Genomic DNA, 27,118 nt, shown 5'->3' on the forward strand with positions numbered 1-27,118 from the left:
TGACTGATTTGTAATGCAGTTCAACACCACATAAACACATACAGCCTTAATGACTCCAATCACAGTCACTGGAGTGTAAAGAGCTCCTGTTGAGTTCAGGTCTTAAAAGGAAAGAAAGGTAGTTTTGGTCTAGAGGAGCAGCTCTCAGATGCTTTCCTTGGAAGGAAAGCTGGTCTACTAAAGACATTCTAGTTGTTTGTATGTCTGTTTTCCATTTCCAACTTCTAAATGATGTGAAAAGACAGTTGTCAACAGGGCGAGCATTTTCTTTGTTTGGTGTTGCATTTGACATCAGGCTGTTGCCATCACAGGAAGGTTATCCCTTCACTGATGAGACTGTGAATGGAAGAAATGGAGGTGGAGAGAGAAGAGGATTCTCCATGCTGTCTTTTAAAAGAAGCTGTCTTTTGAAAGAGACATTTTGGTACCTGATGGCAGTAAAAGAATTCGCACCCCATCTTAACGGGGCAAGTTTTGGAGGGGATGCCTTTCTAGAGAGAAAGAGCTCTATGATGCCTGACCTATTCTTCCTTGTCACCAAGGGGTGAGGTCTTTGCTGCACCCACTTAATGATGAGCTGTGTGTGTGTGTGACAGGGAGAGGGATGGGCCGTATCTATACTACAAAACTTTCAACTCCTTGAGTTCTCTGCACATATGTATTTTTATACACTTCCATCACAGAATATCCCCAGAGTATCCTGAAATAGAACCTGGGGCATGACAGAAATTTCTGGAGCTGCATTTCTTGGGGGTTGGCTTTATATTCGGGACTAGACACCTCAATTTCCTGATGCGTTGTGAACATGGTAAACAACCCTCAGGTAGAAGTGACAATAGAATCCAGGGGAGATTGAAAAATTCTGACTGGGCAAGCAAGCTCCCTGTCCTCTTACTCACTCAGTTCACACTGTCTCTGAGGCAGCCTTTCTTCTTCACACATCCACTCCTACATGGATTCTCTCAGCGCTCAAGGACAAGACCCATACTGACTTTTGCTCTTTCCTGATTTAAATGAAGGAGCTGTGAGATGCAGCTCCACATTTTCTTCGTCAGTGGAGACAGAAATGTAACATAAGCAATCCACCCCCGGTGGGCATCTTGCAGAAGGTATAGGCACTGTGAGGGTTAGCAGGTGAGATCTCAAATGGTCAGTGCCAGAACCACCTATGCATCCAAAGGAGTGTTCCTAGGAGGGTGTTTTCTGGCAGACCCTGCACTGTGGTGGTGGCTGCAGGTGGCCTTGCAGCTCTACTGGCCTCACAGTGGACCTGAGGACCTCTGTGCTGCAAACAGGCTGAGTGTGCTTGTGAAAGTCCTGAGAAGGCAGATAAATGCTCCTCCAGCCTGTTTCATTTACCATAACAAAGAGTGCTCTGTAGGAAGAGAAGGAAACCTCTTGCCTATTCAGGAGTTTCAGAAGCATAGTGCACTGATGTTTCTGGTTGTGGGAAAGCCCCAGAATGTGGGTTAGGCTGAAGAGACTGAGCAGGTGATTTTACAGAAGTCCTGCCTAAGTCCTGCCTAAAACTCAGTTGTATTAAAACCTCATTTCTCTTTAAGGCTTGCACAACTACAGGAATAACTCAGGTGTTTGTGCATAAAATCACCTGTTAGCTGAAGAATAGTCTGAATCAGGAGGAGATGCTGGGTCCTGTTTTTTTTTTTTTTTTTTTTTTTTTTTAAAGAAACACACCAAATACAAGCAGGAAACGTGGGCGATCAGAGCTGGGTACAACTCAGTGTCATTGGCAATACGGCAATGCTGCACAGACACCTTACCTTCCTCTTCTGACTACCAGCTGCAGCAAATCCACCTTAGACACAATGCATGTACTGAATATGCCACTAGGGCAAGCCAACAGAAAGACAGGGGGAAAAACAGGAGCTGCAGAAAGAAATCTGAACACCTAGAAGTTCTATTACACAGGATCTTGTAGCAACATGGAATGTGATGCACAGTCTGAACTTAGCTTACCACATAAAAACTCGCATACACAGGATTATACAAAGTGGTTATTCCTGCTGATAAGCTCATAAATGACCATCCTTAGCGCAGTCCACTGTGGGCTAGATTTGGGGCCTGAGGTATTCTTAGGAACTAACATAACGGATGTAAATAAATGTCTGAGGCTGATATTCATAATGAGCACCTTTGGTCCAAGTAGGTTGTTCTCCTCACTTCCCTTTCTGAACAGAGCTGGGAGAATGGTGACTTCCAGCAGAAGATGTGCAGGGCTATTAGGTGCTGCCAGAGCTGCCTCTCACCTTGCATGGACTACAAAGGGAACCTGTGGAGACTAGCCTTCCCAGGCTAATGCTAGCCTTTGTGATTATTGCTCTAGGCTCCCACCATAGTCAGTGAAGAAAGGCAACAGCCCAACTATGAGTTACTCCTTGACCTTTGGACGCTTCATGTCTTTTGGCTGATTATAGAGGGGAACACTTAGTGAAAGACCATGTTCTTATTTTAGCTTTCAAAGCAGAAGCAACTTTGGGGATCGTGTCATGTGGAACAGAAGTTGGAAGCATTCTGATTTCCTCAGTCTGTTTCCCCAACAAACACAGCTGTGTTGTTTCATCACCTGGAATGCTTTTCAGCCACCGAGGGATGATTTCATGCTCCAAAGTGTGGAATGGATTGTATATGTGTGTAGGACAATGTTACTTTCACCCTTGGGAATAGTCTTTGAAGATTTCAGAAGTACTCTGAGGAGGAAGTGAGATAACCAAGAGTGATGCTCTCCTGATCCAGTTCTCATGCTGTCTGAAGAACATGGTGGTTGGTGCTACATCAGTTTGCATTTCCCCCAGTTTTTGGGAGGCTGGTGCTGTTGTAAACAGTGGAGACAGTGGTATTCCCATGCCTTGGAGGCCAGTGGAGCCTCATGGAATGTGATTTCCTGGGATGACCTTTCCCTCCTTACATGAACAAAATCTGAGTTCACAACATAGTCTGCTTCATAAATCTTGTGTTTATTTTGTGGTCCGTCTCGTCGCCAGCAGCCCATGTATTGCTGCAGAGGGCAACTCTCAGACAAGAGAGAAAATACATCTTAGGCGTGTCTTTCCTTTCTCATTCCTATCCCAAAACTTCTCTCTAGTTTTGATCCCCATGATCTGGGTTTCTTAAAAGTCTCTAGAAAACCTCACCCTCTGCTTTCTCCCAGGACTTCTCTCCCAGAACTTCAGGGGTTAATATCCTTGGAGCATCACAATGGGAAGCAGTGCATGTCTGTTCATGCAGTTGACAGTGCCCTTTTATTATTACTTCTATCTCTCCTATCAGATGTCTCACTTTTAAACAGGGTTGTTATTAAGATAATTAGTTAATGTGGGTTATTTTATTATGGTAGTCTTATTTGGTTTGATTGCACACTCAGCTGACACATGTCATAAAAGCAACAAAAGCATTAAGAAGTTGCATAATTGGCAAAACTGAACTGTCAGTGTTGTGGAGTTCAGGGAAGCATGGAGGGAAGAAATGTGCAGGCTCCATAGAGACGCGGGTCCTTCTGTGAACCTTGGATTTCTACTCCTAGCATTTATTACTCAGGAAAATGATTGGCATTTCCTCTTCTGTGTTTTAATTTTCTCTGCTTTTGCTGTATTTTCTGATCTTTGATTTAGCTTGCAGAGGAAGGCAGCTTAGTCTTGTTTATCTTTGCCAAAGATTCCTTCGTTTTGGGAACCACATCGGAAATAACTTTGGATGAAGGCAGACGAAAGGCTTTAAAAAGCATCTATCAAGTAATCAAGTGGGTCTGTGTGTCATATTTCCTGACCATCTATTGCCTTGGTATCTGCTGTTGGCACATGTCCCAGCGTCGTCTGACTGGTACAACACTATTTTCATTTATGTCCAGCATTCCTCTATTCAGATATTTTATTTAGGCTCACTAATACAAAATCCAGGCAACTTTCATCTTCTTAACCTCACGGCTTCTCCCTGTGCACCCTTCTGTCACACAAGCTGGGAAAAAATATATATATGTTTTCAGCCCTGATCTGAGAAGCTGCATTTCAGCGCATGTTCTGAGTGCTCAGTTCTCAGTGCAACCACCTCTGAGTTTGTGTGCGTATTCTCTGGGCTCAGATTGAAGCTGTGAGTAGAACACTCCCAAGGCTGCTAAACTCTGACCAATTTGCAGCCATGTCGACCTGCAAATATTTCCTCCAGAGTTTGAGATTTTTGGCATCCCAAGTTTCCTGGATGCGCTTACATCATCCCTGTGCGGAGGAGGACTTGGCCGTGTGGCTTAGAATGTGCTCTGCGTAATTGAACACATTCCCTCAAAAATACCCCGGCAATTTTACCAGTTCTTGCCCTGGGTTATGTGATGTATCCCTGTGGGCAGGAGAGGAAAAAGCCCTCCCAAGAGGCATTTCCTGAGCTAATTTGATAACTTCAGGGTTTGAAATGCTGGGGAAAGAAAAATCTCAAACCAGAAACAAGCTGGTAAAGGAGCACGGACACTGAAAAATTAAAAAAATACATCTTGATTTTTCAGGGCATGGCCAAAGGAAATTGATCCCTAATGCTTTAAGCAAGCACCCGTGGATTACAAGCAGTCTATATTCAGAGCAACTCAGTTCCAACCACGCAGTGAGGATTTGGCCTTTGGAATACCCTTTGCAATTGCTGCTCTGAAAGAGAGATTTTGGAGATGAGCACTGCTGCATACAAAGGAAGCCTGAAAGTCCCTTCATGCACGTTGCTCTTTCAAGCTGTTCTGCTAAGGCACAAAGCATGGAGAGGAAGGCTCGTGACAGCTTTCCAAGATGCTGAGCATTGGGCATTATGTTTTTCTGGTCATTACTTAAAACCCAAAATACAGCAAGGAGGGCACCCAAGGGCATTCTAGACGGAGCTCTTCTATTTCTCCTAGAGGAGACAAAGCGAGCAGTTGACGAGCAGAGGCGCGCAGCTGCAGCGTGCTCGCCGGGAGGCTGCACACAAGGCAGGGATCAAAATTCAGATCCATTAAGCAAGTCGCCTGATTGTTACCGACAGATTAGAAAAAACCCTCTGCCAGCTTTACACATTCATGGCCTCTTGTCTTTGTGAGTCAGGAGGCAGTTCCCGTCGAGAGATACACACGCTCTGTAGTACAGGATGATTCTTGGCAAGAGCCGGGTGATCGCGAGAGCCAGACGGGGCGGAGACGGCATTCCAGTTTTATAACACAATTCCATAATAGGAGACAGCATTCTTTTCATATTAATGTTCATACAATAGGAATTTTAAACCCCAGCTTTTGGACTATGTGGGAAAAAAAAAAGTCCTATTTCAATGCAGCAACAACATTATTTTATAACTGAATGGCAAGAGCTGCTAGTGGACCAGCCACTTGGAGTGCAGAGGGTATTCTGTAGGGTGCTTTCATTTCCAGAGAAATCAAGCTGCAGAGCATCAGTGTAGTTATGTGCTTGCTACTGCAACCCCAACATCATAGAATCATGGAATCATTTGACTTGAAAGGGACCCTTAAAGGTCATCTGGTCCAACTCCCCTGCGATGAACAGGAATGCATCCTCTTTGGATAATTTACAGGTGCTCATTCACCTGCTCCAATCATGGCCACTGCTCTCTGCACACTGCTCATGAGCACTATGAAACACCTATCACTGCAGCTACAGAGTTATTAGGCCACAAGTTGTGCCTATTGGTAGCAGAGTCCAGCACACAGCTTCTTCAGTACCATCTCTGCTATACTTACCATTGAGTAAGTCTCGTGGTCTTCTATGTCACCCATCTTGGTAGCCTGGAAAGGGACCTGAGGCTTTACAAGATGTTACTTACGTCCTGACTTAGACCTCTCAGTGCCTTGTTGGGAGTGTAGAAGGTTGAAGGGTAAATTTCTCCCATTGGGGTTTTGACCAATCTTTGAATATCATAGCAAAAATAACCCCGTGCTTTCAAGAGTTATCACTACTCTTGACTCAAGGATGCAGTTTGGCCTCTCACTGTAACCTAGTTACCTAGCAGCTGGCAGCAGCGATAAAGGTGAGGAGAGTGAAGAGGCTCTCCATGTTTTTCTCATTCAGACTATAATAACCTGAAACTCTGCAAGGCTTCCAGAAGTAATTTGGACTCTCCTGATGTCTGTGAAAAAGAGGGGTGGCCTGCAGAATGCCACCCCTTAGACTAGCATTTCCCAGGCTGTCCAGTCTCCTGCAGAGAAGAGAGATAGGTTATATGAGGTAACTTTTCTCAGTTGTGACTTCAATTACTGGCAAGGCTTAACAGCACTGGCTGTCCAGAGCAGCCACAAGAACTGCTACTTCTGTTCACAAAAAGTTCACATTATCCTAAGCTACTAAATTCAACTAGTTCTCAGCAGTATTTAGAGACATATTGACACAACCAAAAGAGCATAATAGGGCATGTGAACCTTCTGTACTTTGCCTGAGCATCCCATGGGCTGCAGGTCTCAGTAAGGGTAAGGACATGTTGGGGATGAAGTGACTCCACGTTGTAAGAATGGTGAGGTGGCATTCAGGAACAGAGGGAGAAATCCTTATTAAGCACGCACAAGCACATCTAGTAAGTGCCAGGAGTGCTCAGATGTGTGTCTTCACATACAGTGCTGATTTCAAGGGGAAGATTTAGTAGAGACAGTTTTATAATGCTGGGATGATATTTGGATAGCGTGCAGTGACAGAAAACAGAAGTTCTCAGGACATATGTTCATATAAGAGAGTATATCAGTAGGGTTTGTTGGGTGTAGTTTCTGGTTTTGAGGATGGACATGACAAAGTACAGCACAGTGGTATGGTTTCAAATACTGCATTGGGTAGGTAAGTTTGTGAAGTGTGAGAGCCTGACCTGCATGCACGTTCTCCACTTGGCCTTCATGAGTTCGTGGAGAATATCTGCTCAAAAAAGGGTTTGCAGAGCAGGGGCTGCGTGGGAATATTTCTTCCCTCCTGCTTTCTTCAGCTTCATGCTTTGACAGTGTGACAGGCAGCCTTCAGAGCAGGCCTGGTGCTGAGCATCACTAATGGCCAAGAGCACGGTGACAGCCCCGTCCTGGGCTGAGCTGGGGATGGACAGCCAGGGAACAAGGCAGCTCAGGACACTGATGTGAGCACAACCCAACTTGAAAAAAGAGACTTCCTGCCTTGGTAGAAGCGTTGAAACATCTCCGTGTGTTTCCCTGCCTTCAAACAAGAGCCCCATGCACCTGACGTCACTTCCCCGGCTGCTGGGCCGATAACAGGATGAACCTGAACTCCCTCTGAACCAGACGTTCCACTGTGTCACTGCTTATTGTGCTCTCGGTGGGGCCACAGACTTAGCTACCAGCATTGTTTTTGTAGCTTACGCTTCACGCACACTTTCCCCTCTCCTCCCCAGCAGTTTGGAAGGAAACGGCATAGGAACTTCTGCGATGTGCTTGCAGGCACATACAAGCAATGTGACTCATCAATAGACGGGGCTTTGGGAGCTGGTGCCTGTTACAGCGTGAAGCCAGCCTGCTTCTTCACAGAGCTCCGACAGGCAGCTGGCTATGTCAAAAGGGCAGAGAATAAAGCGCGTAGTGTAAAATGGAGACACAATTAAGCAAAGATAAAAAAAAAAAAAAGCTATAAGAGTTTTCATCTCTACTCAAAGTTCCTTCGGGTGGCGTTTGCTGAAACAGAGAGTTCTGCAGCATGTTGCTGTAAATAGTGGCACACAGATTTTGCAATGCTGCTGATTTATTTTTTAACATTGGACTGAGGGATTGGATAACATCTACCTTTTCATGCACCACGCGCATCGTAGAGCATGTCTTTATCAGTAGGTAGCACTGAGGAAGCAGCATTTAAGTGATATCTGCGCGAATCTTTCTCAAACCTTCAAATGTCTCAGTCTCATCTCAGATCTTGTACTATACACTAGCCAGTGTGGATGGAGTGGAGTCATTGCAATATATTAATGTAATCATGGGGGCTTTGATGTAGATTACGTTTCAGAGCATTTTAGAAGGATACTTGCATAGCACTGTCTGTATTTTGAACCTTGGAAAATTGAGCTACTTTCTCTGGAAAGGATGGTAAGATTTGGATGCCTCCAATTTGTTTCAGATGTATAACCTCAGAGAAGGTGCTAACCATAGGCACTGACACCATGGCTTCTGCTCCTTTCAGTGGCAATATTGCAGTAAACCCCAGTAATTTGTTTGTGTTGGATTGTGTGGCTGTGGGTTTCTTTTACGCCTTTGGAAATCCACACTATTTCCACTCACTAATGGAATTTGGAATAAATGGAGAAAAGTCCATGCCAAACCTTTGAAAACAAACATGATCCTCCAGTCTGACATTGCTTTAGACATTGAGATTGGTATGAGTTGACCACGAGAGCCAGAAATGTGTAATTTCCTATTTTTCTGGTCACACGGAGGTCAGTTTTATTTGCATCTATGCTTGTATTCTGATTTTTAGAGAAATCAAATTTCTATCTCTACTATGATGGCAATTTTATAAAAACAAATGCCTTTATTATGTCCTGTTAGTAAGTATATTGTCCTAGTTACCATAGCTGTATTACATGCCATGGGATGGCAACGTCAAGTACTAAATGCATCCTATAGAGATGCTCAAGCTTATCACCCTTCAATTATTGCTCAAGGTCATCTCCTGTTTGTCATTTATTATATAACAGTATCAAGCAAAATAGACTTTAATCATAAATAAGAATAGCATCAAGACTAATGCACCACACTGCTGAACTAATTGCATATTTTCCCACATTTTCAAGTATCTATTAAAAAAAAGACAACCAGCTTCCTGCTCACTCAAAAGGACAAGTGTCAGGCTGCTATATTTCTGGACAAACTAAACAGTTTGTAAGCACAGAGCTTTAGTGTGGTTAGCAGTCCTGTGCCTTTTGTACTGAGAATCATTAGATAAAACTTTTCACAAGGTCCTAGAATCTTCCACTGTGAGCTGTGCTGAGGATTGGCACTACCAAATAATAAAAAGAGTAAGTCAAGTACTAGGAGAAAATATTGCTCATGAATAAATTACCAGGTATGACAAATGACAAGGCCTGTGGCAGATTAGTCAACTGGTTCCAGTCATCACCTTCATTTCTCCTGACAACAAACATAGTGTTTCTGTGGTTATCTAAAATTATATTTTGTCTGCAAGCAATGTTCAGTTGAGGCCTGTATCCTCAAGCCTTTTTCCTCCTATTCCTCCCCAGGGTGCATTTAGTTTTCCATCAGCATTTACTATGGAGGACATGCCGTTTGAGTAAGCCTGTCTGTCTTTCTTGTATTTCACAACTTTTACTTCAGTTTTATCTTCCTTGTAGGATACCTTTTTTTTTCCACCTCCCAATATCTTCTTGTCACTGGAACTGGGGAAAATTTACATTGACAAGTAGCATAGTATTCCACTGTTAAACAACTTCAGCCTAGATGCTTTCCCTGGAGAGAGTAAAACAGTGTGTTTATACTGTATGTTTGTGTACAGTTGTAATTTATCTCCTTTTATAGTCTTCTGAAATTCCATCTTGTTCCCTTGAGATAACTTAACGTTACCCGCAAAGCACGCCCCAGATGCATCTGCATGCGAAGTGCAACAATGACGCTCAGCTGAACATTCAGTTCAGGGAGGTGGGGCCCAAGGAGTCCCTGTAACTCTCACACTCTTGTTATTTATCCCCTGTTAATCTGTCAGTCTTACTCTGGATAGTTGTCTTCATGACAGAGATCAAGGAGGGGAGACGTTCCTGGCTTGGCAAATTCTCTGAGGATGTTCACAACAATCTGAGAAAGAAATGAAGCTGTCTTTTATAAGAACAAAGTCCTCAAAACATTAGAAAGGACAGGTAAAGAAAGTTTTCCTTGGACAGGTATTTTCCTTTTAATTTGTGTAATTCATTTGGGCAATTTATTAAGGAAGGCAAGTCAGAAATGGAATTATTTTCCTAGTTTAAAAACAACTTGTTTAACATTTATTCATGCTGGGCTGAGTCTCCAGATGGCATAAACTGGCATAGTTCCACTTAATTTCAGTGGATCTATGCCAATTTCCAGCAACCAAGAGTCCTGTCCACTAAGTCACTTTTGGTTGCAAGACTTTGGTTCAGTGCTAGTAAGATCTAGAAAGTCAGTCCCTGGAGTAATGACAAAAAATTCTTAACTTTACTAAAATGAACCATTTCTTTTTAATGATTGTTGTACAGCTGGGTGAGCATATGAACAATCTATTCTGAGCAGACACAACTCTATTTTCCCATCTACCTTAAAGTGTGCCTTTCTTTTTCAGCAAGGAGAACTCTTCCAAATGAGAAGAGTTCCACATGCACCAGTTTTATTACAATAGCTTAGTTTCATGTAGAGAACCTGTGAGTGCAGAGCATCTGAACTGTGCTCCCACTTGGTAGATAAATGGAAAGTACTGGTGGAGTACCACTTAATCTATACATGGATCTAGCTCACACAATGCACCTGCTTTAGAAATTCACCTGACCATCACAGCAAGACTTGGTCATATCAGCTCTTAATGTATTTGGCCTTAGATGTTGGTTGCGAATTTGTCAAGACAGTGCTGTGTAGACCATATGCTCTGCAGACTGTTAATATCAGACTTGTGTGTGACAAAGGTAAATCCTGGTATAATATGCTCTGAAATAATACTGAAAGTGGGGCAAATACTAAAGACTCCACTGCTAAAGAGTAATTAGAAAACCACACTTAAACTTTTGAAAAGCTGTATTTCCTTCTGAAAAACTTAACTGAATCTGTATTGGATGGCACAGTCTAATAGCCAGGCACCCACCCAGATACTCGCTCATTTCCCCCAACATGCCTGGGGAAGGAAATAGGAAGATGAGCAAGAAAGTTTATGAGTCTAAGTAAAGACAGGAAAATCCCTCACCAGTAACTATAATGGAAAAAAAAAAAAAAAAAAAAAAAAAGAATCCTTGTGAGGAATTTAGTTTAATTAAAAATGTAATTATTAATCTGGGTATTGGTAAAGAAAGATGTCAAACACCTGGGCAAAGCACTTTTCTCCCCCTTCCCTGGTGCCCACTGCCCATGTTATCACCACAGCTGGTATCACTCAAACTGTTTGGTGAGGTGGTGCAGGACATAGGATCAGGGTGTAACAGTTTCTTTCTGCCACTCCTCCTTCCTTCTTTTTCTTTTTTCCTTTTTCCTCTTCCTTATTTCCTCTGCTCTGACATTGGCCCTCCATAGGCTGTAGTCCCTCTGGGGAACTGCTGTGGAGTCAGTGAGAACTGGCTTAGGGCAGTCCTCCCACCACCACCCCCTACCACCAAAATCTTGCTACAGACACCCAATACAGCCTAAAATCATCTTAGCTGAGCAGAACACCTGAACCACATGTAGGTCATTGTGTGATATAAATATCTCTACATGTTTTATCTATGCTCTTAGTTAAAGGTCTGCTGCCAACCATCTTAAGAGACAGGATATTAGGCCACTTACATCCTTGCTCTGACTCAGTATATTATGTTATTCTACTTAATATTCCCATTATGGTACATTATTTCAGTCATCTGTTGAAGAACAGGAACAGACCTGAGATTCTGTAGCACTGAGAAGAGGAACAGGGAGATGTCTTTGGAAATGTGGGGACAGTAGCTTGTCTATGACCATGGAGTCAGCGGTATTCAAACTGAGTAGCTTCATCATAAGGCTATACCAATACATTATTTTCATTTTTTAATATGAATGCTGGAGTGAAAAAGAATCTTTAAAATGTTTTGCCATCTTCAGCTCCATGATCAAAAATTGCAGCCATTTCAATAACATTAATCTGCTCAGATATTAAGCCATTGAGTGAGTAGTTTTGATTTAATGAATTTCTCTCATCTCAGCTTATTTTCTACTCCTCTTCTAGCTTTAATAGCTAGCTGCTTAATACGAGAGCTGTTCCATTTCATTACCTTTCCCCTGTTTTTTTCTTGAGGTGGAACTAATGCAATGCAAATTGTGGTGCCTGTCTCTGATTTTTCTATTAGGCAACTTAAGATTCCATACAGCCTATGTTATTGAGAGTAGAGCTAGAAATATATTAGAATTTATGATGAAAGCGTGGAGCTTGCAGTATCTCAAGTTTGGGGAATTTTTTCAAACAAGTAATGAAATTCAATGGTACTCAAGTTCTTGATGAATCCTCTTTTTCCTTCTTTTTTTTTTTTTCCTTCCCCCCGAAGTATGTTATGCACACACTTCAATTCTGTTATTTCCACCTGATGCAATTCCATAGCATCTGCCATATAAAATTTTTGACATACAGCTAGGCACAGTATGAGCTCAATAGTGCACTAAAGCTGCAACGGTGCAATATGAATTCAGAAAGACTGCTGGCTGGGGTTGGCAAAAGCAAGTTTAGGCAATGGTTGAATGAGTTGCATCATGCCAGAAGGAATGGGAAGGTATCTATTAACACACATCGGTTCCTGGAGAGCTAGAGTTACCTTAGCAATCAGAGCAATTTCCTCTTTGAGTAAAAGAGGAAATAATCTTTGGATTAGGCTCTGTAGCATGTTATTTTGAGTATGTAGTCTGTGTAGAAGATACTGCAAGTTGCTGTTTTTGAAAATCTGGGGTTTGATGCGCATCTCAGTTAACACTTCTGTTTCACTTGTTCCTCACTTTTTCTTTTATTTCAGAGCATAAAACTGGAAGAGATTTCCTGGGCTGTTGTGTTCCATGTCCTAGTCAGTTATATCAAAGAGTAACCCTTTCACATCCATCTTGAAACCAGTGAGTTTCATTACTTCTGTATTTTGAAAGAAGCATTGCTTTGCAGCTTCATTCTACTGATGATTTGAGACTTCATTGCCAATTGACATTTTCACTGTGTGCCTAGCCAGCCTCTCTTCATTTATAAATCAGTTGTTCTTCTCCTGTGGTAAATTTAAGATGTTTTCCCGTCAGAATTTGTAGAAGGCAGCTCCACACCTTGTCTGTATTTGTCTCAATGCGAAATGAGCCAAACTCTTTTGTTTTCCCGATCTGTCATAGTGATTGTCTTTCCATAGTAACGGAAGTGGTTGAGGTGGTTCTGTAGTCACATCTGGATTATTTAAAATGCCTCTGACACCTCCCAAGTGAAGAGTAGAATTAAGTCTTTGTTGTTGGTGGTGGTGGTTATTTTTTCCAGAATGTTTTAATTTCCTTTGCTGATCATGTTGATCATCTTGACTCACATCATCTTGAAAATCAGCAATTTCTATTCTTTTCCTGCACTCTCTGTCTGCTGATACACCGCTGTCATTGCCAACTGATGTTTTTTCTTCCCTTCATTGTAGTGTTATCTTTTCTTCCTAATAAATCTCAGAGGAATGTATTCATCAGTTTAGGTGTCATAGAATCATAGAATTGTTAAGGTTGGAAAAGACCACTGAGCTCATCTAGTCTAACCTCCATCCCATCCTGACCATGCCCACTAACCATGTCCCTCAGTGCCATATCTGCACGGTTCATGAACACTTCCAGGGATGGTAAGTAACTCCACCACCTCCCTGGGCAGCCTGTGCCAGTGTCTCACTGCTCTTTCTTAGAAGAAATTTTCCCTAAACATCCAGCCTGAAACCAGGTGTCCAAACCTCTCCTAAAGCTTTATTTCATTTCACTGAATATTAATATATTTTCCTGGATTAAACCTCAAGGCTTGTTTACAAGATCTTATTTCTCATCATTAGGTGCAACAGGAGATGCCTATGAGAGAACGCTCAAGTCACTGGAATGGACAGCAGTCACCATTTTCTTGGTTAGGAAAGGGAAGCTTTAAGGAAGTTTGGGAAAAGCAGAAGGAAAAAAAAAAAACAACAAAACATGTATACAATACAGTAATTTGCAATGGAACAAAAAGTGTCAGTCTGGTTGTTATTTCCGGGAAATAAATTTTTGGCTTAGTGGCAAGGCCACTAGGAAATCCCATAGAAGTGTTAGACCATGAACATATTTGGTAACTGTTCTTGAAAGGAAACCCTAAAGGCAAACAACTTGTTTTGTGAATACCCTATGAAATTGGAGAGAACCTCAAATAGCCCCTGCAGTTCCGGAAATATTGGAGGATACAGATGTTGCGTGAATAAATTGGTTGAGTGCCTGGAAGGAGAATGATCCTGATTCTTGAATGAGACAATCCACTTGATAGAAAAATAAATAATTGTGAGGAAGAATGTTAAGAAAGTATGTCTGCTTTCATACTGAGGCCAGGAAAGACTTTCTTGTGTGTGTGTTTACGTCTTACTTTAAAGGATTCCATTCTCATGTGTTGATGTTAAAATCAAGTACCAGACAAACCAATGGCAATTGAAAAATAATTTGAGATAATCAAACTCATAATCTTGAAACCATATCATCATGTGATTCTTTTCTCAGAAGAAAGGAGGGCTTTTTTTAGGATAAATAAATGGATAGCTATTAAGAGCAGAATTTGTTTCATCCTGGAGTTGTGCTTGAGGTCATTGCATATTTTTTCAATGGGAGAATGAAAAGAATGTGAAACATATGAAATTCAAAGGTAAAATGCACGAGGAAAGGTGTTGGACTATTTTCTTGTTCAGAATGTATATTCCTCCACTTTTATTTCAACAGCTAAGAGACAATCCAGATGTGAATTTTGGCTTTTAGAAAGTCCATGTAATAACTGGTGTGGAAATGATCTCTGTTCTGAAGCTGTTTACTCATTCCCTTGCTGTTCACCACTGGCTACTCTCAGAAGATATTTGCTAAATATCCTTTTTGTCTTGCCAAGTACAGCTGTTCTGACACAGAATTTTCAAATTTATGTGGGGATACATGCCTGCAGGTTAGTCTATGTGATATGTCATAATGTCTCTTGAAAGGAACATCTTCAGTATCTGCCGAAAGAGGTCCGGCTGAGCCACGAAGTGGGGTGTCTGTGGCCTCAAATATCAAGATTAATTTTTGAGAGTGCAGCTTGTGAGGTGGGAATGTGAAAGGTGTTCTGCACAATCCAAGTCCAAGACTCAGGTAAATTTTAAGGAACAGTAGGATGGAGTATGAACTCTAAGGATTATATGATTCTGTTGTTGATTCTACAAAATACTGGGAAAAGGAAATGCATATGAGATCTTCAAAGCTATAAAGGAATGCATAATGCTTTGTGACCCATGTTTTTTTGTCTGAAGTTATAGGCCAAGTTGGTGTTCATCCCGAGAGCCTTTTTAATGCAAAAGTTCTTAAGCAGTATAATATGCCGTGGCTATGATTACAGGTAGCTATACCCTAAGGATAATTTTTGTGCAGCAATGATTAGTTTGACAAGCTCTGATTCACACTGAAACCACTCAGAATACTTGGAGAAGTAACTGGTTGCTAACATGAGAAAAGACTTTGACAGTTGCATCCACTATCCCATAACTTGGTTCTTATCTGGGATAGTTTCTATGAGTCATTGGTGGTTTTACCACTCATGAATAATGTGACCTCCCCTCACGGTGACAAATTTTAGCCACTTAGCTTTTGTGTCAATAATTTGTAATTCAGATATCATATATGTACTTTTCTATGTTTCATCTAATCTGATGTACTTTGGATACCTGCTTAAAATAGAAGATTACAGAGGCAACCTGAGCTACAAAAAGTAAACTAATATAGTTTTTAACTTTCCACACATTCCATGATTTTAATACTTTCTGAAAATCTGTCCAGTTCTGATCCATATTAATTGAAGCACTTCCTAGCACAATAGGTCAAAAAGCCCTGCTGAAATTTTGTTGAGGCAATACACATAACTTGTCTTTGATTCTAGAAAATGTCACAATGTGTTTTTAACTACTTCTGAAGAGCATTTTTTTTTCCAGATGTTCCAGAGAGGTGTCAGGGATGCATATCTGACATAGAAATCAGATATGAGATGCCTCACAACACCAGTGTTCTGACATCCCAGATCAAGCATCTCATTATTGTTTCCCTTGAATTTTGAATAATGACAGTTTTCAAAATCTGGATCAAGTATGACAGTGAAAACAATCCTTTCTGATGCTTGGTGTTGAAGAAATACAATTAGTCCTGCCAATTTATACAGAGATAAAATAGAGATATTTAGGGATCAAAAGAGTGGAGATGAAACTATGGTTCATATGTTTGTATATCCATGACTTTTTGACCTGACACCTTATAAGAAATACCAGAGTAGAATTACAGCCCTAATTATAATTAAATGCTGTTGCTTTACTTTCGGAGAAAACTTTTTATTCCTTTTATTTTTATTTAATTTCCAAAAAAGAGAGAAGAGGGAAGAAATTGCTGGAGGTGGGTTATGATTTCAAATGTGTAGGGCACACAATTTTGTAATAAACTATGACCAGTTGAACTGCGTAATACATGAAGCATGTTATAACATTTCCTATTTACTAGAGGTGCTGCAAATGTGTTTTGAGTGGTGGTGTGCAAAAATTACTCAAATAAGTAATTAGAAGAAGTGATGGTTATTACCTATTTGCATTTTCAGAGTCCCTAAGAATGAAAGCTAAAGCCTAGCTATTCTTTCCCTTAGGCAATGTCTCTTCAATCTGAGGATGTGTGACCTCTGGTCACAAAATCACAAAGACTGTTTCTGCAGCAGTGCTTGCACAATTTGACCTTGAGGTCCTTCCTAATCTTATCGCTGTCCATGTAAAGGTCACCTATTCTGCTGGCCCAGCCTGCCATCATTGTTGCTACATGTATAATTTTCTTCTTGACTTTATTAGAGTGCCTTAAAAAACAAGCTAGATGGATCCCACTGACATCCCTGTCTTCATCATTATCCTCTCTTTCTCCCATCACCATCATGTAAATAATTTTCCAGTAGTAGTTCTGTGTGAGTCTTAGGTCACTGTCAAAACAGTGCAGGACTTTTTGCCTGTCATCTTCCCCTGTAGGAACCTTTATTCAGTGATCTACATTCATCTTCTTTGTTGAATTCTTCAGATTTTCCCTCCGTTGTTCCTTTGCTCATTTATCATTACACTTTTTGAATTTACCATAAAATAATTTAGTGTGGAAGAGATCTCTTGAGCTCATCAGATCTAACCACTACTCAAAACAGGCCCAGCTTTGAAGTTAGAGCCAGCTATTGTGTTGTACTGCTCTTTAATGAGTATGTTGTAAGTCAAATGCAATATGCTCTATATGCTCCTATGTGCTGAGTTACCTTCATCAACCGAACAATTCAATGAGAATATGAACCCTTAGACTTCCTTCCATGCCTACTTTTCTTTGTTTCCAGTGATCTGAGAGGTGTTAGGCAAAATCTATTTTCTATCAGCTATTGAACTGACATTTACTGTATTTCCCATTAACTGCTTCTCATAGCAACGAGTAAACAGGAAACAATTTGGTGGGAAAATCTGCACTCATTTAGACACAGGGAACTTTTTACTCTGCATCACCCTTTGTTTGTTTCTCTCCCTCTTCCCTGATATTTATGAGTTTTCTATTCTTTTCTCAGCATTTCCTTCCCCTGGTAACTCACAATTCCCTCATCTTTTGTATTTCATCTGTATTCTCTTTGGACACCCTAGGAGTAAGGTGATATGAACTGATTTTTATTTACAAATTGTAGTCATTACTGTGTGTTAGCTCTACAGCTGTAGGTGGTTTATCTACATTCATTTAACACATGTGTAGTACTTCACTTTCTGTTTCTGAGAAGCAATGCTTAGTTTTCGGGGAAAGCTCATGCACAATTATTTATATGACTGGAGTTCAAAGAAAGTCATCACAAAGTAAAAAGGGATGAAAAGGCTAGAAATACGTGCGTGTGGAGGGAGGTTGTAGTGTTAGGCCTGTGTAAGAACTAAAGGCATGGTCTGTCCTCTAGAAATGGGCTGTGCCGTCTAGCTTAAAATAATCTACAAGTGTGGAACTGCAGGATGGAATGAAAGGTGTTAAGAGAGAGAAGAGTGAGTAATAATTTCACGGGACAGTTGATCTGAAATCCTTGGCTATGGCTGTGCTAGTAAACTACAGAGCACTCGAGCTAGAACAGTTGGCACAACATGGCTCACATCACCTCAGCTCATTTCCTTGCAGCCAGAGATGTGCTGGCCTTGTCTTTACTGCATCCTGGGCATGGAACTACTTGAGTCCTACATTTCTGTCTTATTAAACTATTAGTTAAGAAGCAATATGATTTCCCTTGGTGGCTGATCTAGATGCTAGCTTCCTGTGATCCTTGTGGTTCTTACCTCCAACTTTTGGTGCTGGAAATACCACACATGTGTTCTATGTGCCCTTTCCAGCTCTATTTCTAGTCTGTAATAAAGCATACAAGCATTAGAAAATACAGTCATATTTTGTCTGAATCCTGTCTGCATACCTCTTTTCTAAAAGGCCTCTTGCTTTCGCTGCCCTCTCAGTGTTCTTTCTTGCAAGTGAGCATATTAGGTTCATTTGCCTAACTCTCAGGTGTCACAATTACAAATACCATTGTGTTTAGAGACAGTCTTCAAGTTTCTTGGGATAACTAAAAGGGATGGGTGGAGATAGATGAGTTTGAACCTGAGAAGCTGTGAAGATGACAAGGTGGAGTTCTTTGATGAAAGTCAGTGATCGCTGTAGTTCAAATTTTCTTTCCAGCAGTGTGCAAATTTTGCTCTTTCTTAATGTCTTCTCTTGGGCTGTGCCATTTGCTTGATTCAGAGAATACAGAAGAGATTGAGTACATTCTCATCAATTGTCTTTTTTGGAACCGAAACAGCTTGGTTAACATGCCATGGCTTTCTAGCAGCATTAGTACAGGGTATTCTGGTTCCAGCTTGTGCCTTTAACTTTGCCTCAGGGTTCAAGGTATACCTATAGCCTTTAGCATATCTGTGGTTAGGACAAAAGCTTGTCATCTTGGTACACTGTGAAAGAGGCTGGTAGATTCTGAGCCTGGTAACAATCAGGAAGAAAAAAAAAGAGTAATTAGGCATCTGAAGGGAAGAAATTTATGTTGCTCAAAAGTGGTAGACTTTCTCCTCTTCATTATATAGCAGAATTAACACAGGAGAGTGCATTTATTACCTTCTAAAGCAAGAGAAGGCAAGTTCAGACTTGAATATATTTCATTTTACATAGGCCAGAGGCACAACATTACTGGAAGCTTCTTTAATGCTAGGCGTGTCACAGGGATGAGAGGCATGAGAAAGGGTGTGTTTTGGAAGGCTGAGTTGGGTAAGGGCCACTGGCCAGCTTCCTTTAACACCAAGAGTGCAGCTGGCTTTTTACATGGACCTGTGGCCAGCTCTGGATTCAAGCTACTAGTATGTTATTTTTTTTCCTTTAGGCCCCTTTATGGCTTTAATTAAATAGTAACTGCACTCACCATTTTGCTTTCTGGCACATGCAGTTGTGTCTGTTCAAATGCTTTCATTCATGTAGAAAAGCTGCAGCTCTGGAATACTCTGCACTTGTTAAGGCATGGGCCCAAATCGTCTCAGGCAAGAAAAGGAAGTCAGTGTAACCACAGAAGTCTTCAACTCAGGGATGGATTTACCAGAAGAGAAAGATAGGGATGAAGAAAGAGTGGTAAAAAGGGAATAAGGTGACAAGAGTTTCTCTATCAGCATCAAGAGAAAGAAACGATTCACCATCTGCTACAAAACCCTCCTGTCTCCATATACCCTATACCCCACAGAGCTACTAAAACCTCTTCTTATTCAAAAAGCTGTGTCACATATAGAAGCAACACTGAGTTTCCATTTGCACAATCATTCAGACATTGGCCACACTGATTACACCTTAAAGAATTAATTGGGGCAGAGTCAGGCCACATCATTTACCTTTGGATGTGCACAGAGCGGCATTAGATTGTTATGAATTTCAGGAACTGGAAACCAGAGTGTGTATGAGGTGAATGACCTAGAAACAAACTCTGAATCTTATTAATTTCAACCATGCAGTCTGGGACAATTTGTGGCCCACCCTACTTTCTGAAAGTGCCCAAATCTAATATTTTTGACACTGATCTGTAAAGTTTGTAACTGATACTTTACGCGAGGAACATGACAAAAATAGAACAGAAAGGTTTTAATTATATGGGATTATTCTTAACATGTACTAATTTTTCCATAACCTCAGACATGGGATTCAGCTTTTCTGATTTCAGTAATTTGCAGTCAGGTAATACTATGTCTGTGGGCAGGAGGGATAAATTTAGATCTGAAATGAATGACATGCATTGTAATGAGGTGCAGGCAAGGTAAGGGATCATCAGTAATGAGTAATTTAGGTGGAGATGAACTGAAGGGCAATCCAGGAAAATGAGGCAAAAACACTCTTTTTGAGGGTAGATATTCCAGTCGCTTTAGGAAATGACAAATAGGCACTCTTTACTAGATAATGTGAAAAATGGCTGGTAAGCCGTTTTCAAAAGACGACTGTACGCAACAAGGGAAATGCAGAACTAAACATGAGGCATTAAGGAGCTTGCCAGATCTAGGCTGAAGGAGAGCAGTGGCAAAACAAGATACTCCGTAGATCTGCAAGCACAGGTTGATGGAATTAAAGATGTTAAGGGAAGGAAGAGTGAGTAATGATTTCATGGGGTCATTGGTCTGAAATCCTTGGCTATGCCAAAGAAGGCCCCTAGAAGTGTTGATGGAAAGGTCCTGTGAATATACTTCCAGAAAGGACAAATTGTTTAAAAGTTCTGCTAGATTTTCTCTAGGCCCAATAATAATGTAGCCCCTTATAAATCAAATGGCTGACTCTTCTAAGAAATGGCCAAGTCAGTTTGGTTAATGAGATATCTGTCATGTTTTTGAGTGCTGGAGAAAGAGTGACCAAACCATTACAGGAGCTAGTAAAGAGGAAATCTTAAAACATTTTAGTAATAGATTTCAGATTCATTTATTTTTTCCTACCCGTGTCTGGTATAATATTCAGTTTTCTCAGGTCCCGTGAATTTCTATTCTTTTAGCTGAGAAACGACATTGTCCCCTGCCAGGTGACTTTTCAAATGGTATGGAGACAACAGTTATGACTAAGTTGGAGTTAAAAGGTCATATTGAAAATAATATTCTTCAGGGAGGTAATAAAGTGACAACTCCTGGATCTGTAATGACTGTGATCTCAGTTGACTAACAAACCTGAAAACCTTACAGCCAACCTTTCTCTTCCTTCTGTGTCACAGTGTCATTAACTGACTTTCAGGATTGACACAGAAAGTGAAGAACTACCTATTACCAAAAGGTTTCCTTCCCTCTCTGAATGCTCATGCAAGGAGTACTCCAAGTGACTTTTGGGTGATTCATCAGTTATCACTGTTTGAGTCACCCATCCCACTGAGTGGGTGAGGCTATGAACTTGCTTGTCTTCTGATATGGTGATTTGCTATGACAAAAAATTACCTTGTGGAATCCAGAGGTTTTACAAATACATGTGAGGAAAGAGCATGGCAGAAGGACTGAGAAAAAAAAAAAAATCCATCAGGGACTGTCACAAGAGTTTTGAAAGGAAAAATAAGAGCAGATTGAACATGCAGAGTAAGCATCTCACATGACAGTTGTGTTTCAGCACTTGTTATATGCCACCAGTTATAAAAGAAAGCAGGTGCCCATGTAGATAATGCCATGATAATTTCATGAAGGGACAGCTGTAATAATGCTCATGATAAAGTGGCTTTTCTGTAATAGAGATATAGGCATATCTGTAGTTGTTGTAGACCTCCAAAATCAAAATCAACAGAGCAGCCCAGAAAGGTGAGACTATGAGAATGAACAGGATTTTTTTTCTTAACAGAAATGTTTTTCATGTCCTTTCTATTCTTCCAGTTGAAAACAAAACTGATAGACCAACCAAACAAAGAAGACCCAAAGTTGCAAAACTTGAGTGCATTTTTGTGAAATGCAAACATTACATTTGCTTATTTTTACTGTCTAAGAATGGGAGCTTTTATTCCTCAGACTTGGCACTCAGGCTTTTCCTGTTATTGACTGATTTATTTGCAAATTATTTGAAGTATGAAAACCACAAATACCAGCATTCATTGGAACTTTTGGATCAACACAAATGTTATATTAATAGTTAAAATGCAGAAATGCACTTCTCCTTAGTTGTAGGCACTGCTGGACTGCATTTGCAGGTATTGATTTTATTCTGGGACACTGCAATGCATGCTGTGGAAAGGCAGAGACATGGAGGTGAAGTTGTGCTTTGTTGGGGCTGACTTATGAGTTGCCTGCAAAGCTAGGTACCCCTGAGTGAGCATGGTTGTGGTGGCAGCAGTGAGGAGTGTGGTACAAGTCCGAGAACTTCTGACTGAGAGCTTCTTACAGACAAGCATCACAAAACCAACTTTTACTCCTAGAATAAGGGGTTCTGCTACCTTTTCTTATATTGGGCATTCAGGACTTTTTAAGATAGAAAATATGGGCCATGGAAGGATTTCAGAGATGTAAAAGTGATATAGGGACAACAGGCATGTCAAAGGCAGGGAAGTAGTTATGATTAAAAGTAGCCTACACTGTTCCAACTCTCGCCCTGTGCCATTAGATGTATGTCAAAAAGAAGAAAGAGCTTGTTGAATAACCTCAGGAGTTCAAGAAATACTCAGAACAGTGCAGCAGTCAGGGAGGTGAGGCACATATCTTAAGTCTTTGTAAGAAATACTGAAAAAATAGCAGGCAGGCTTTGCTATGTAGGTTGTCCTCCATGCTGCAACTTGATTACCTCAGGGCTGACCCTACAAAAACTATCTTCTGCTGATTAGGAAATGCTCTTCTTATAAACGTCAACAAGAGCAATATCATTCTACACATTACCACTGTCTACTAAAATGTGCTGCAGAAGCTTCAGAGCAGGAAAATTATGCCCTACATCAATTTGCCCTGTGCTCACTGATTGATAATGGGGAAAAAAGCCCCACAAATTGCAGTGAATATCTTGAGCAATGGGCAAATAGTATCCTTCAACTGAAATTGTCAGCTGGGAGAGAAGCAAGATTTTCCATGCGTGTGTGGCCAGTTCTTTTTTTGGGGGGTGGAGGTAGGGAAGTGAAGAGGGAAATGCTGTTTGTTTTGCTAAAACAAGCATTTGTAATTTATCTCAAACTTACCAGCCATAGTCTGTAACTCCACAGAAATTCTGACATCCACAAGATACAGCATCTTTCAGCTAAATAAGCCTTCTAGCACTGAGATTCCAGCGATTTCTCTAAACTTTGAGAGAGCAACAAGATGTGTAGGTTTGTTTGTGTCTGTTTGTAACTATTTTGATGGTTTCTAAGTGGTAATAATTTGAAATATTGCTTTTCTCTATATAATTTGCTTGTAGTATAACAGCTAAATATATCCTTTCTCTCGAACATACGGGGAAGGCCACCACTGTAAAATATGTCAGCTTATGGAAGAGTTCTATGATGATTTTCATGCCTCACAGAGCACTTTGCATGCAGCCTGTTTCATCCTTTTTATGAGAGGCCAGGTGTGGAGGGAGAGGTAATAGCTAGTACTGACGTATTCATATGCTTGGGAAAACGACACATTTCTAGACACATGCATCCTTGACCTTCAGTGTGACTAATGAGTAATACATGCAACGCAGAAAGGAATGGGTGTCCAGCCACTGAAGGTTGGAAGCAAGGAATTTTCAACCAAACTTCTTTTCTTTTATTCTAACAATTTACTGTAATTACCTGTTTGGGGGGATACTGCATGCATAGAGCCAAAAGTTGATTAATGGCAATTTTTGAGCAAACAGGGCCAGGAAAGGCCAATGTGCTCCACCACTAAAAATACACTTCTGTCAAGGGACGTGACATCTGTGAATTTACAACTCAGTAATTGTTTATGAATAGTGATTAGCTGTCCTCATATAATTAACTTGTGAGGCTTCAGCAGAGGCTGGTTATCCATAAAGACACTAATCAGTGTTGATTTTCAAACCAGAAAAGCCCATCCAGAAACATCTATAAACCCAAGAGATCCTGCTTTCCTCACTGGAAACAGCTGGCTAGTTTCTTTAGGACGTAGGACTAGAACCATGAAGTAAGCAAAGCTATTTTAAATAGCCTTCACAAAGCTGCAAACACTTATCTTTGTGTCAAGGAAAACCCTCAAATTCAGTTTTGCTGAATTAGACATTTGTGGATTTTGCTTTAACAAAGTGCCCACTGGTTTATTTCATGCTTCACATATACCCATCACTCTGAGGGTTACCACTGTATAAACAGAACACTATACAACGTAGAGATGAAAGCTAGGGTGGATTATTCTTCAGTCATCTAGACTGGTCACCATAAGCTGGGGCACATGGGGCATATATGATTTCACTAATATTTCCTATACCACACTCAAATTTTACCATTAAGGCAGATTTCTCAGTTTGGGGTGTTCATGTGATGAAGTTTGTTCCAAACCCCTGTGTCTCTTCAGGGAGATATGTATAATGGAATCAACTGAAGGCTTCTTTTGGTTAAATTAAAAACATGGAAGACAGCATAGTTGTGTGGGATCAGATGTATCTTCTGCTACATAAACATGAGAAGCATCCAGTTGAAGATAAGTTTCTACAGTCCACTTGGAGTCAATGGGGAAATATAATTCATTCAGATTACTCATCCAGATCATTTTAGACACTTCTTTCCGGATGAGATGAATCATTCCCTGGAGACACCTATCTGCCTCCATGGACTACCTTTCTCTTTTGGACTGGGTACCTAGTTTTTTGGTGTCCGAAATTGGGTGAGATGACCTTTACCATTGGTATTATCCAAAATATTAACTCTCTCTCTAGTTTTATGATCCTTTTTGAAATAAGTGCACCAAAGCTGCACAGAATTTGTAGTAATTGTCTCTATCACTAGAAAAATATCCTGGTGTTCCTTCCCTACTTCATGATTCTCCTCAGCTTATATACCCAAAGATAGAAATAGATCCCTTTGGTACCACATTATGCTAAAAGTTCACATTCATTTAAATGTTGGCCAAGATTCTCATCTCCATGCCCTAGTTCTTAATCTCAGAAAATGTTAAGTGTTGAATATTCTCAACTTCTACTGAGGCTAAAAAACATGCAAAAATTAAAAAAGTAAATAAATGTTGGGAATGGAACAGAGCTGGCGGCTCTTTAAAGACACCTTTCTGAGAGCACAAGGTCTCTCCATCTCCATCTCTGATGGACTGGCCTCCTCAGACATGGAGAAGGTTGAGGTACCCAATGAATTCTTTGCTTCAGTCTTCAATGGAATTTGATTCCCATCCCTTTCCTATCCCTAAGCAAATTCTCCCCACTGTAAGAGCAGAGTAGATCACCTCATGAAACTGAATATGTACAAGTCTATAGGGCCTGTGCATTCCAGGGTTATGAAGAAACTGGATGATGTAGTTGCCAAGCCACTCTCCGTCATATTTAAAAATTGTTGCTGTCAGGTGAAGTTCCCAGTGACTAGAAAAAGGGAAGCGTTGCTCCCATTTTTAAGTAAGGGAGAAAATAAGATCTTGGGGACTACTGGCTGGTGAGCCTCACCCCACCTGAGAATATCACAGAGTGCATCCTCCTGGAAGAAATGTTAAGACACATGCGGGACAAGGAGGTGATCTGAGACAGCCAGCATGACTTCATCAAGGGCAGACTGTGCCTCACCAATCTCGTGGCCTTTTATGATGTAGTGACAGGCAAAAGAAGAGCAACTGTTGTCACCTACTTGGACTTATGCAAGGCCTTTGACATGGTCCTGCTTCACATCCTTATTTCTAAGTTGGAGATATATGGGTTCAAAGGATGGATAAATAATTGGTTGGATGGTCGTAGACAGAGGGTTGCCAATAACTCTATGTCCAGGTAGAGGACAATGGTGAGTGGTCTTGCAACTCGCTCCAGGGTTCTGTCTTGCAACTGGGTCTTCAACATCTATATCAATTACATAGATGATGAGATTGACTGCAACCTCAGAAACACTGCAGATAAGACCAAGCTGAGTGGTGCAGTTGACACAATAGAAATGTGGGATATCATTCAAAGGGACCTGGACAGGCTTGAAAAGTGGGCACACAAGAATGTAATGAGGTTTAACAAGACAAAGTACAAGGTGTTGTACTTGGGTCAGGGCAACCTGTATGCAAACTGGGAGAAGAACCCCTTGAGAGTATCCCTTCTGAGAAAGTCTTAGGGGTGCTGGTAGATGAAAGGCTTAACATGAGCCAGCAGTGTGCGTTTGCTGCCTGAAAGGCCAACAGTATCCTGAGCTGCATCAAAAGAGGGGCAACAAGCAGGGAGAGGCAGGGGATTGTCCCTCTCTATTCTACCCTTGTAAGGTTCCATCTGGAGTACTGCGTCCAGGCTGGAGCTCCCAGTACAGGAAGAATGCGGTACTGCTGAAGTGGAGGAGGGCCACAAAGAGGACTGGAGCACCTCTCTTATGAAGAAACGTTGAGGGAGTAGGACTTGTTAAGCCTGGAGAAGACTCCAGGGAGACCTCACTGCAATCTTCCAGTACTTGAAGGGAGCTTGTAAGCAGGAGGGGGATTCATTTTTTATGTGGTCTAATAGTGATAGGACAAGGGTGAATGACTTTAAACTAAAATAAGGGAAATTTAGGTTAGATGTTAGGCAGAAATTCCTTACCCAGAAGGCGGTGAGGCCCTGGCACAGCTGCCCGGAGAAGCTGTGGGTGCCCCATCCTTGGAGGCGCTCAAGGCCAGGTTGGATGGGGCCCTGGAAGGGGGTTGGGACTGGATGGACTTTAAGGTCCCCTACAACCCAAGATATTCTATGATTCTGTGATCCGTGAAGGAGAAAGGCGGACTGAAGGAAACAGTGTTGTCTTTAAAAAAGAAACAACACCAATGTTTACCTTCACCTTCTGTACATCACACATTTTATCAGCTTCTTTATCTAGTCTAAAATATTCCAACTCTCAGCCACAGGTTAGAATATGCTTTAGAAATATATCTGATTTAGGAAATCCTAGTGCTCTCCGTAACAAAGAGTGTGTGAGGAACAGAAATTTTTCTGTTCACACTTTCAGGGACTGAAGGACTGGCCTAATGACTTGGAGTAGCATCAGAAGTGGGGCTCATCTGCACAGTTGTTTTTAGCATGTTATCTATTCCCATGGGAAAAACCTTGAGATTTTTTTGTTCCAGTTGTAGTCAAGTGCAGAACAGCCAGTAAGAGATGACAGAGGCTTGAATGCTCAGGCAG

At 41.1% G+C, this 27,118-nt stretch overlaps 1 long non-coding RNA gene across 3 annotated transcripts in view; it reads left to right on the forward strand.

Annotated features, from left to right (window-relative positions):
• The window catches only part of LOC101750153, a 78,778-nt gene that overhangs the window by 16,642 nt on the left and 35,018 nt on the right, over positions 1–27,118 (forward strand). For 2 of the 3 annotated variants that reach the window (XR_005862100.1, XR_211378.4), the window contains 2 exons: positions 12,640–12,733; positions 13,675–13,843. The exons of the other annotated variant lie outside the window; for it this stretch is intronic. This is a non-coding gene — a long non-coding RNA (uncharacterized LOC101750153). Of the gene's footprint in view, positions 1–12,639; positions 12,734–13,674; positions 13,844–27,118 lie in introns of those variants that run through there. 3 annotated transcript variants of the gene reach the window in all.

Source organism: Gallus gallus, chromosome 1, assembly GCF_016699485.2.
Source record: "Gallus gallus isolate bGalGal1 chromosome 1, bGalGal1.mat.broiler.GRCg7b, whole genome shotgun sequence".
NCBI classification, from domain to species: domain Eukaryota; kingdom Metazoa; phylum Chordata; class Aves; order Galliformes; family Phasianidae; genus Gallus; species Gallus gallus.